Source organism: Silene latifolia, chromosome Y (assembly GCF_048544455.1).
Source record: "Silene latifolia isolate original U9 population chromosome Y, ASM4854445v1, whole genome shotgun sequence".
NCBI lineage: Eukaryota > Viridiplantae > Streptophyta > Magnoliopsida > Caryophyllales > Caryophyllaceae > Silene > Silene latifolia.
The window spans coordinates 89,194,788-89,206,867 of NC_133538.1; the positions used below are offsets into that span (position 1 = coordinate 89,194,788).

General features: G+C 38.1%; 1 non-coding gene across 1 annotated transcript; it reads right to left on the reverse strand.

Annotated features, from left to right (window-relative positions):
- Window positions 1-239: 239 nt before the first annotated feature.
- Window positions 240-346, reverse strand: LOC141634840 (small nucleolar RNA R71). Its single transcript, XR_012539559.1, has one exon. It is a non-coding gene; the product is annotated as a small nucleolar RNA R71 (small nucleolar RNA).
- Between the last annotated feature and the right edge of the window lie 11,734 nt (window positions 347-12,080).

A 12,080-nucleotide genomic window follows, 5' to 3' on the forward strand; every position in this document is an offset into this window, starting at 1 on the left:
GGGGGATGCCTAGTGAAGACCCTCATTCTCATATGGAGACCTTTTGTGACTATTGTGATGCGATTTCTCAAACCGGTGTAACTCAAGACCAAATTCGATGGGTCTTATTTCCTTTTTCTCTAATTAGCACCGCGAAACAATGGTTGAAGGGCCTTGATAAGGCCACTCTCGGAATTGATTCTTAGAAGAAGTTGGCTCTAGCTTTCTACAAAAAATTCTACCCACCGGAAAAGACTAACATGCTAAGAGCTCAAATTACGGGTTTCAAGCATAGGGATGAAGAATATTTGTATGAAGCTTGGGAGCAGTTCAAGGGAATTTGTCGCTCATGTCCTCACCATGGACTTAGCGAGTGGTTCTTGGTATAACAATTTTGGAACGGTCTATATGAAGATTCAAGGAACATTCTCAACATGGGATCAAATGGAATGTTCACCAAAGTTGATGACAATCAAACTTGGAACAAAATTGAGGAAATGGCGGTCCATAACTCACAATATAGTAGACCTCGCAAGGCTACTAGAGGAGGAAAGCATGAAGTGGACTCCGTTACTCAATTGAGTGCTCAACTTAGTTCTCACATTGATACCATCAATTTGAAGTTTGAAAAAGCTATGGCTAGACTTGAATAAGCCTCGAAATCACCAAAGCATCATGTTAATGCCATGAAGGCATCCTCATCAATCCCAAGTGGGATATGTGAGAATTGTGGAACTTTGGGACATGACTCAAGTGAATGTAGGGGAACAAATGAACAAGTGAATGCTTTCCAAGCATACAAGAGTGGTACCCCTTATTCTAACTATTACAATGAAAACACCAAATTCCATCCAAATCTCTCATACAAAAGCTAAAATGTTCAAAACCCTCAAACAACATACACCCCACCTCCCATGAGAAACCAAAATCAAAGACCCTTTTACAACCAAAACCAAGGTTACCAAAATCAAAATCCATACAATCAACAAAATGACCAAGGTTTTGATGTTCGAAAAGCGGTCCTTCAAATGCAAAAGAATCAATAAGAATTTTTCACTCAAATGCAAAAAGATATTCAAGCAAAGGAAGCCACCATCAACAACATCCTAGCTCACACCAAAATGTTGGAAAACCAATTGACTCAACTAGCATCTTCAAGCTCACAAAGACAAAAGGGACAATTACCACCTCAAAGTAATCCCCCAAGACATGAAACGGTTAGTGCCATTCACTTGAGAAGTGGTACAAGGTATGAAGCACCGAAGAATCAAGTTGAGGATAAAGTTGTGGAAGCTAGTGATAAGGAAGAAATTGTGCAAAACTCCAAAGATGGAGAATCATCAAAAGAAGAAATTTCAAAGAAAAATGAAGATAAGGTCAAGGAGAAGGAGCCCATTGTGATTAGACTTCCTTTTCCAAGTCGTCAAGCCAAGCCCAAATTTGATGACCAACTTGGAAAGTTTATGAAAATTGTGAAGAATTTGGAAGTCTCAATTCCTTTCACGGAATTAATCAATCACGTGTCGGCCTATGCGAAATACATGAAAGACATCCTCACAAAGAAGAAGTCGATCCGGAAGCTTGAGACTATCGCCTTCACTAAGGTGAGTAGTGCAATACTTCAAGGGAGTTCACCTCCAAAACTCAAGGATCCGGGAAGCTTCTCAATACCGTGTACCATTGGCGACACCACGATCAACAAAGCCTTGTGTGATCTAGGGGCTAGTGTGAGTGTTATGCCATACTCGGTGAGTAAAAGGTTGGGGATGGGAGAGCTTAAATGCACCAATATCACACTCCAAATGGCCGATAGATCGACGAAGACACCATTAGGGATATGGGAAGATGTTCCCGTACGAATTGGGAAATTTTTCATCCCGGTGGACTTTGTCATTGTTGATATGGAAGAAGATTCCAACATTCCAATCATTCTAGGAAGACCTTTCTTACATACCGCGGGTGCGGTGATTGATGTGAAACATGGAGAGCTCACTCTAGAAGTGGGAGATGAGAGTATAACTTTTAATCTTGACAAAACTGTGAGAGCTCCCCGTTTACATGAACCATGTTTCATGATTGATCATTCTAGCCGGAAGGATAATAGGAAGAAGTCGGAACTCCAATGGAAGAAGAAAATTGAAGATGCTCCATTCAAAGAGCAAGTGAATTGTAACAAAGAGAGCTTGCAAAGCTCACCAAAGTCAAGCAATGAAGAAGATGGCCTCATTGGCCAAAGCAAGACAATGGGAGAGTTGTCTCTATCAACTCAAGAGATCTTTAGTGATCAAGTAGATGAAGTTTGTGGTCTTTGGGACGATGAGTTTGAACGGATTTTCAATCCCTACATTGGTAATGCTATCGATCAAGACCGACAACAAGGACAAAGATCTATTGAAGAACTTTATCACGACAATGAAAAAGCTTTTGATTACTTTTTCAAGGTGTTGAGCAACATCAACAACACCTTGGACATTCCCCCTTGACATCTCATCAAGAATGAGAGTTTGGTGGAGTCCTCCCTAAACCACCATTTGTAAATATTTCTAACTCCCTAACTCGCATTTTAATTCTTAATTTGCATTTTTGTCATTTTTGAATTTTTTATGCCTTGATCAAGATAATTATCATGTTTGAGAGAAGTGAGGGAGGGACTAATAATTTCAATTGATGTGTAGTGCTTTAGCTTAGTGTGGGGATAGCAAATGCCTAGGCTATTCATGCCTTAGTAGTGCCCCCACAATGAAGAACACGAGATTTTGAAGAATGAAAAATGACAAGGGATATGCAAGGTACACGGATGGAACTGAATCCGGGTAAAAGGGGTAGAACCCGAGCGGTTTCAAGAGAATCCGCCCGTCTTCAGACAATCCGGGCATATTGGGCAGAAGACGCCCGTCCTTCTGAGCTGAATTTCTGAAATTTTGTGACTGTTAACGAATCCGGGCGTCCTGCAGTAGAATCTGCCCGTCTTCATAAAGACGCCCGTCCTGAAAGAGAAGACACCCGTCTTTTGGCTTTGAAAAACGAGAAAAATCCCTGGAAAGGAATCCGCCCGTCTTCTCTGAAAGACGCCCGTCCCGTGTTTTCAAATCCGCCCGACTTTGCTGCAATCCGCCCGTTTTTAGGCGAGAATTTCCTAACCCAGAACAGGCAGAATCCGGGCGTCCCGAAGGAAAGCCGCCCGTCTTCCCCCTGCATTTCAAATTTTTTGGGTTTATTATAAACCCCATCTCAGATTCATTTTCTCATTCCTTCATTCAAAACACTACCCATAAACCCCATAACTCCAAAACCCTCATCCTCTCCATTACAAAAACAAGATTCCTCAACAACATTCACCATAATCACATCAAAACATCCTTTTAACAACAAATTAATCACTCCTCTTTCAACAACAATCAAAACCAAGCACAAAATCATCAACCTTTGAGTCGATTTTTGAATTCATAAAGGCAAAGCCTTTCATCTTTAAATCGATTTGGGTGCACTAGAAACTGAAGATTTTTGACTCTTTTTGGTTTATTCATCAATGGCAAAGACAAAGGGAGCAACAAAAGCAACAAAGGCAAAGGCACCAAAGACAAAGACACTCTCATCAAGACATAAGAGTCTTCAAGCAAAGAAAGCATTGGCTATGGTGGTGGTTAGCCCAAACTTGGAGGTGCAACAACAACAACCTCCCATGGAAGCAACAACATCTACTACTCCGGAAATTGCTCAACTTTCGAATTATCCGGAGGTAATTTTCATTTCCAAATCCCATAGGGACACTTTTGCCAAGTTTGCTAGTAAATCATTTCTATGCACCAAGTTTATTTGTGAAGATGCCTTAGATAAGTTGGGTGTCCTTGAGCAAACTAGAGCCTTCTTTAAAGCCATGGGGTTGGAGAAATTGTTTACAACAAAAGAATTGACATACCCCTCCCTTACCTTAGAATTTTTGAGTTCTTTGAAAGTTAACAAGGTTGAGACTATGGAAACCATCGAGTTTCGCCTAGCTAATGTTAGTAGGCGCATCTCCTTTTAGGAAATGGGTAAAGCTTTGGGTCTTAGTGATTCACCGAGTTATTTCAAGAATGTTGGCAAATATGATCCCGAACCCCTTTGGGAGGCGATTTCCGGAAGGAAATTCGAGAGCTTTCATGCTAGTCGCGCTCTATTAGTCCACCATCCGGCCATTAGAGTGTGGCACAAGGTTGTAGGGAACACCATCATTGCAAGAAAAGACACCAACCATTTCACCAAACTCGATTTTGTTCTTCTTGAGTCGGCCTTGGAAATTGGAAGCGAATTCACCAAGCCTTTCAACTCCCTAAGACTTTTGGTTGATAGATGGCTAAACGTTGATTGTGGGAAGCAAGGCACTACCGCTATTGTGAATGGAGGTCTAGTCACTCTTTTGGCTAAATACTTTGATCCTAACTTCAACAAGGATAGCAAGTATGAGGCAAAGAAGGGTGGTCATCTCATTGATATTGATACTATGATAAACAAGTACAAGTGGGTCTCTCATAACCCTCTTGACACCAAGTATGGGTGGCTCACTAGTGAGGCTAGATCTTTTACTTTGCCTTCGAAGATTTGTCGTTTAAGTGTCCACCGGACCAAATATATCCTTCCCCTTTCAAAAGAGGCCGAATACATTATCCGACAACAAAAGGGTTAAATTGAAATGCCCTCCTCTTCCATTGTCACACCACCCTATCCTTTCAAGTACCAAGAGTTCAAGCCCGAAGGTGTTGAAGCAAGCAAAGATTATATGACTCTTCTTATGCAAGAGATGCACAAGAAAGCCTTCAAGGACCGGGAAGATGCTTACTTAGCCCAATATGCACCCCTCCTTCACTTAGCTAGGCAAGGACTACTTGACCCTTCATGTCCTTTGCCTAGTTGGGCGGATAGGGAAGTTTTCGTTCCGAGTACATCTAGGGGTGAGTTTCCGGGTGATAATGAGGTTGTCGGTGATGAAGAGGTTGATGATAACATTAATGAAGAAGCTAGTGAAGAAGGAGAAGAGGATGATGAGCAAGGTGAACAAGAAAGTGAAGAGGGAAGTGGTGATAAGTCCACTTCTAGTGAGGAAGATGATGATAGTGATGATATGATGGAAGATTAGCAAATTATGGAGGCTCCTACCCTCTTAAGGTTTCTCTACCTCTCTCTTTGTTGTATTTTATTAATCTTGATCATTGTTGGAGTAGTCCTAGCACCATAAAGGACTAACACCTCTGCCCCATTGAGGTGTTCTCATTTTATTGTTCCCACCTTTTAAAAATCCAAAATGACAAATTTAGTTTCATGCATTGCATAGTGTGTGCATGAACTACACCCAACCTTAGGACATTAGCAATAATGTCTAACTCGGTTTGGGGAAGTACATACATACACAATGGGAGGTAATCTAAATTATCCTATCCATCGTAAACAAAAACCATGCATCATGTAGTGTAGATTAGTGTAGCTTGCATTTAGTGTAGAAATCATGCATCATGTTTGCATAATTTCCCATCATTTTGGCCATTGAGGACAATGCCCATATTAGTGTGGGGATGGGGAATTCTAACCTAACTTTTATTCAAAAATCCAAAAAAAATTGAAAAACCAAAAACAAGTTCTTTTCCTTTGTAGTGTAGTCATGTATAAATTATTCTATATATTGTGTTTGTTCTATCCTTGTTCACATTGATCGACTACGCCACATCCGAGACATGAGGATATTGAAGACCGCATGGTATGATCTTTCCAATCCCCTTTTTCCTCTTTATGTTAATGACTATGTGGCTTTATTTTGATTGATGCGGTATAACAATGTGAACTTAGGACTTGCATTTAGTTTATATGTCATATTAGTTGGTAGAATCACTTGCATTAGGATGTATATAATAGTTGCATCATGGCATTTAGTTACATTTAGATGAAATATTTTGAAAAGTGCCTAATTGAGAACTTTGACAAGAGCAACTAAGCCATTACAAATACTTTTTCAACTTAAGACTTCGCCTTCTAGAATGGTTGTAAAACACCCTAGATTGTGTCATACTAGTGTCTTTCGACCCATGACCCAAGGCCTAGTCAAGGGTTTGCATGTGAGTCACCTATCCAACCCCGTGATGCGATGTGGACTTGGTTAAATTGTCTAGGTGACCTTGATTGACCTTGTGGTACGGCAACCCAAAAATACTTTCTATCAATAAGTTTGAAGTGCTCATTTCAAAGATTTTGTATGTGGAAACGTTTTATTGCCAAGGAAACCTCAAATGTTATGAAATGTTGAAATATTGAGAATTTTAGTTGTTTTGATGGAGGCGTACCACTTCGATGTGCTTTGGAGAGGGATCCATTGAATTGGGCCCTTACACGGTTGTGAATTCAACCGCCCAGAGACAGAGTCACTATCACCCCGAAAAGCTATTGTCTAGAGGTTAACCGGTTGCCTAATAAGCGATTGGCGAAAGCAAAGGACATTAGCACGGAAGGGACAAACCCCATCTCTAATTTTTGAAATGTGAAAGTTGAATGAGGTCAAATTTTGAATGCTAGTCATATCCACCCTTGTTTATAATGATTTGAGCATTTCATTCCCAAAAAGCCCTTTTGTCAAGCCACTGTGTCGAGCTTAGGACGATCCATGACCTTTACTTTTGTAGAGAACTCGAGACTTGTCATGTCATATGCTACTAGCATCATGGGGATCATCATTCCATACCATCCGATCGCTCTTGACGAAAGTATTTGGAAATTGAGGACGAAAGTAGTCTAGTTTAACACCATTTGGAGGTGATTTAGTGCCATCCTCTTAGCCTTAGTAATTTGTTGAACTAGTATTTGTGACGGAATATATTCTCTTAAATTTGTTCTCTTTTAGTTGCCTCCGCCACTTGATGAGGAAGTGGTTATTCCTTTTGTAGATGCATCCATTATTTGATTTTGTGTGCTTAATGTTTGGATGTGTCGCCATTTTGGCAAGACCCACCTTGCCTTGCAAGAAGGCATCCTACCTCATGGTTGTCTTGTTGTGAGTTGAAGGAGCGGAGTAAGACCCGCTAATTGTCTCTTGTCGGCTATGTTATTAGGTTAGTTTAAATAATGGTCCTAGTCTTTGTCACCTCTTTACTCGGGACGAGCAAAGGTTCGGTTTGAGGATATTTGATGTGACCATAATTAGCGCACATTTAGTCCCCGAATTAGCCTTGTTCCCATGCTTTTTAGTGCATATTTGGGTCATTTATTGTCTTTAGTTCTTTGTTTTGCATATTCTTTGAGGTTTTGTGTCCTTGGTAGGAAAGGAGTGCAAACCTTGCATGTTCATGGAAAAATGAGACTAAATTGATTGAATCCAATGACCAAGTATCAAGGAGAGACAAGATTAGAAGGCCTTTGTACATATTATAGTAGTTGGGCAATGATGAGGAAAGATCCTTGCATCCCCAAGGAAATCCCCAAGGATTTTATGAAGAAAAGGGAAGAAAAGAAGAAGAAACAAGGCTGAGCAGCAATCCATGCAGATTGACCTGAAGACGCCCGTCCCCAGGACCACAATCTGTGCGTCTTCCATCAAAGACGCCCGAGCAGCAGCACCCAGAAGACGCCCGTCTTCTCCCAAAGACACCCGGGCAGAGACACAGGAATCCGGTCGTCCCGTGCCTAAGACGCACGGATTCCATGACACCGCAAATTCGTCTCTTCAAGCTTCAAGAAAGATGTCCTTCCTTCGGAAAATACCGGCGTTTCCCTAAGTAGGGACTTAATCGTCATTTAAGCCCTTAGTTAACCCTAATGCATCCACCTAATTTCCACTATAAATACCCCATTAGTCTAATTAGAAGAGCATGTTCTTCTTATCAATTCTTAGAGTAGTTAATATCAATCAAATCTCTCTTTAGTTTTGTAATCAACAATTAATCAAGTTTAAATACAAGTTTTATTTCCTTAATCTCTCTTTTGTTCATCCTTTATTTTGGGTAATTGAAGATTATTTGGGTTATTATTGGGAGATTGACAACCTCTCAATCAAGCATCAAGTACTTCTATTATTCTTTGCTTTATTATTGGAATCATTAGTAGGTATAATTCTCTTAATCCTTTTTAATTATTGCTAATTACTTTCATTTGTTCATCATGTTTCACTTTGTTGGTATGATGGACAACCTTCCTAGCATGTTCAACATGATAATGAGAGAGTAGTTCCATAGCTAGGGTTAATGGGTAATTAGGGGAAACCAACATGGGGAATGATTCATGCTTATATTAATATGCTTTCATAGTTTATTTGCTTGCTTGTTTTGATCTCAACTCATGCACATGTTATGTTTGATGAAATGCTAAGCCTATGAATCCTTGCATTTACAACCATCACTTATCTTTTCAATGAGACTTGTAAGACATAAACCAACTCGAGTCTCATTAGACCATGCATGTTGTTGAGTAGGGAAGACTAAGTCGACTTGTAGGTGTTGTACAATCTAATCGATTCGGCTCCGGGACCCAAACTTTCCTAGGATTGTAAGATATAACCCAACCCAATCCATCACAACAATAATTGCTTGCTTTTAATTTGAGAACATGTTTGTATGATCAATTCCCATGAATCCCCTATGACCCCATGACACCCTAGTGCTTTTTATCAATTGTTTACAACTCTTTCAATTCATCTTGCTTGTTTACTTTCATTGTTATTTAGTTTAGTGATCTTCTACATCAACCCAAATTGTGACACCCCTAAGACAACACTAGTCTTAATAGAAATCTCATTTCAATTCCCGTCCCTTGGGATCCGACCTTTACTTGCCTCTTTAATAATTGTAGAGTTGTTTGTGAAGCTATAAATTGTGTTTTGGTCTAGGTGCTTCCAACGACAATTGTTCCAAAAAATAGAATATAGCTTCGACGTCGACCAGTTTGGTCATTAGTGACTATGCACGAATGCAAGTCCATATGCAACTAACTATATGAAACATGTGAGATATATTACAATGCAAACTATACTCTATGAACTAACTAATATGCAAGGGTGATATGAAATATTTTACAAATGTAAGTCTATTCTAAATGATCAACTAAGATGTATGTCACTTCATGGTTTAACCTCCCCAAACCGATTTTAAACACCATTGCTAATGTAGGAAGAAGGGGTTTAATCATGAGGTAACTATACAAATGCAACTATACATTAGGGAAAGAAAGGGTTCTTACAATCATTGTAGGAGATGAAGATAATAGATAGGATGTATACATAGCAATGTCACGATCCAAATGAGAGAAAAAGTGATTTTTGGGTCAACCCGCTCGAGTTGTTTTCAACTCTCTAGAATTGGGGCTTGACTCACTCGATTCATTTTTTACCCGCGCGGGTTGAAGATTTGGGACGCCAGTCTTCTCCAAAAATCGCCCAGATCTTAAGGCAGTGAAAAATCCTTCTTTCCTTTGGTTTTAACTCGCACAAGTTGAGGTCGGGCGCCACGGATTTCAAGCAAATTTGACCCAACACCTTTTTAATGATAAGAAAGATGCGCACAAGCCCAAAATCTCCATTTTCTTCATTTCTTTACTTTTGCTACCTTCTCATTTTCATCAATTTCCTTCAAAAAGCTCAATTAAAATATGAGATCCCTCCCTTTTATCTCTCATGCATTTTACTAAATTAATGCAAATTTACACTAAATGCATATATACAAGTTAAGGGTTATTGAGGAACTCCAAACCAAAGACTGTCAGTAAATAATTTCATATAAAATTATCACTGGCACTCAAAGCACATAGAAGTCGGTCAAATTTTTGGGAGTGAGATATAAATAGGCATGGACAACAACACAAGATTATGCAATTGAAAAATGCCCAAGTAATAGACCGAACAATCATGTTAAGAACACTATGACAAAAATCATAAGAGATGTGATGGATGGAATGAACATGAAATGAGTAATTTAACATTTCACTCAACTCGTCCTCCAAATAGTCAAAATTACCGCACTCAAGGCAAGTACTCTAACTTTCGTCCAACTTGAAATCCTCTGGACAATGAACCACCCCCAATATATTCTCCATCTCCCTATGCCAATTGTCAAGCAAAATTGGTGCACCAGTACCCATGTATTCCTTTGGGTTGAAGCGGGATATCGTAGTGCTCATCTTGGCAAAGTGTACCCCGGCATCTTTGTCTTTCCCAAACCTCTTTAGCTCCTCGGTAAGTGCATCTTGATGCTCAAGCATCTTGGCAATATCGCCCACACTTATCTCATGAGCCCTAGCATACATGGCATACCTCTTTGGCGGCATATATTTGAGCTATAAGAGGAGAATAAACGTAAGCCCATAATGTTGGAATAAGTGTCCTCCGACAATAATGCGATCACAACTGTCGATCATGATGATCACATGTTTAAATCTCATTTTAAGAATACATGTGGGATGTAATATTTTACAGTCAACTGGTCCACATATATCGGTAACGATTGGCTGACTAGTGTTTGACATTACTGTCGTGCGACGGTGGTGATCAGTTGATCCCCTTAGGTCATACCTAAAGGGAAATAATCTTAAATGATTATTTAATTAATCGTATGCTGATACAAGTTAATTAAATTGCTTAAAACTGACGGGTGATTTTGTGAGTAAAGTTAACGTGTCTTATTGTAATTTGATTAAATGAGATACGGTCTAAGTAATCGAATTGTTTTATTACTTAGATAAAATTATTGTTTACGAAACAATTGAAATTGAAATTGAATGAATAATTTATTATAAATACAAGACGTTGTAATTTATAATTTGATAAACCATTTTGGTACAAGTGATTACGAATTACTAGTGAATTTTATATGTGACATATTTTATTAATATGTTGATTTTTAATATGTTAAAAATACATTATGGTGTAACATGTCATGTAACATGTGACACATGACAAAATTGACAAATGACAAAATAAAATGGATCTTCCATTTTATGTATATGTGCCGAAAAATTGGAGGGAGTATTAGTGGATAAATTGTGTTGATTATTTTAATAAGAGAAAACACAATGATTAAGCCTAATGACTAGCCATGCATGCCTAGTCTTATCTTGAGAAGAACACAAGACCATGCATTGGCCTCTCCTTCCCCCTCCAACCTGTTTTTTGATGAGAAATACTAAGTGTTTTTCTCCATTATTATTCACTCTTTCATAATATAATTTGTAGTGTAAGAAATTGTCATTCTCTCAACAATTTGTGAAAACTTAGAGAAATAATAACCTCACAAAAGCTCCTCTCTTGACCGAAATATTCAAGAGAAAATACAAAATATTTTTGTGTCAATTTTTATAGCAAGACTTATATTATTACTAGATCATAATAATATTAGTTATTAAGAGGTTTCCTTGGGTATATACTTTTGGGAGAGGTTCTAGTTTGGACCTTTGTTCATCCATAATAAGGATGCTCAAGAACTAACAAATAGGTGAATTTGTTGGTGCCCTTTAATCCGAAATCCCAATGTAAGATAGGCGATTTCTTCTCTTATCTTGTTTTAGTTTGCATGCATAATATCTAGAATTTATTTTATGACTAAATAAATTATCTCATATATGAATATGTAAATTAATGAGATTAATGAATTTTAACAAGCGGTATCAAGAGCCTTAGGTTGTTTGCATGCAAATCGGTTTATGGTTTTTCCGAGTTATAAGATTAACATACAAAACTAATTAATTTGGATTTATGAAGATAAACCTAAAAATAACTTTTCATGTTAAAAGTTTCCGGTCCTAAGTGATTTTTAGGACATTTTGGTTTATTTATGGATTTTATTGTTCATTTTATATATTATTGGCATTAAAATGTGATTTTTATGATAAAAATGTCATTTTTGGACGAAAAATAGCTAAACTTTGAACTTTTCAATGTTTTTTGGATATGTTTTGACATATATTATCTACTGATGGCCTGTAAATTTTGATGTTAAAATAAGTTGTTTTGCTCGAAATATGAATTTTATAATTTAAAATCGTATTTAAATGGGTAAATAGGTTAATATGAGTTATATTTCGAATCTGGTCATGGAAATTTAGTATGTTGTCACATGAAATTTTATAAGATGTGTGTAAAATATTTGGCTATAATG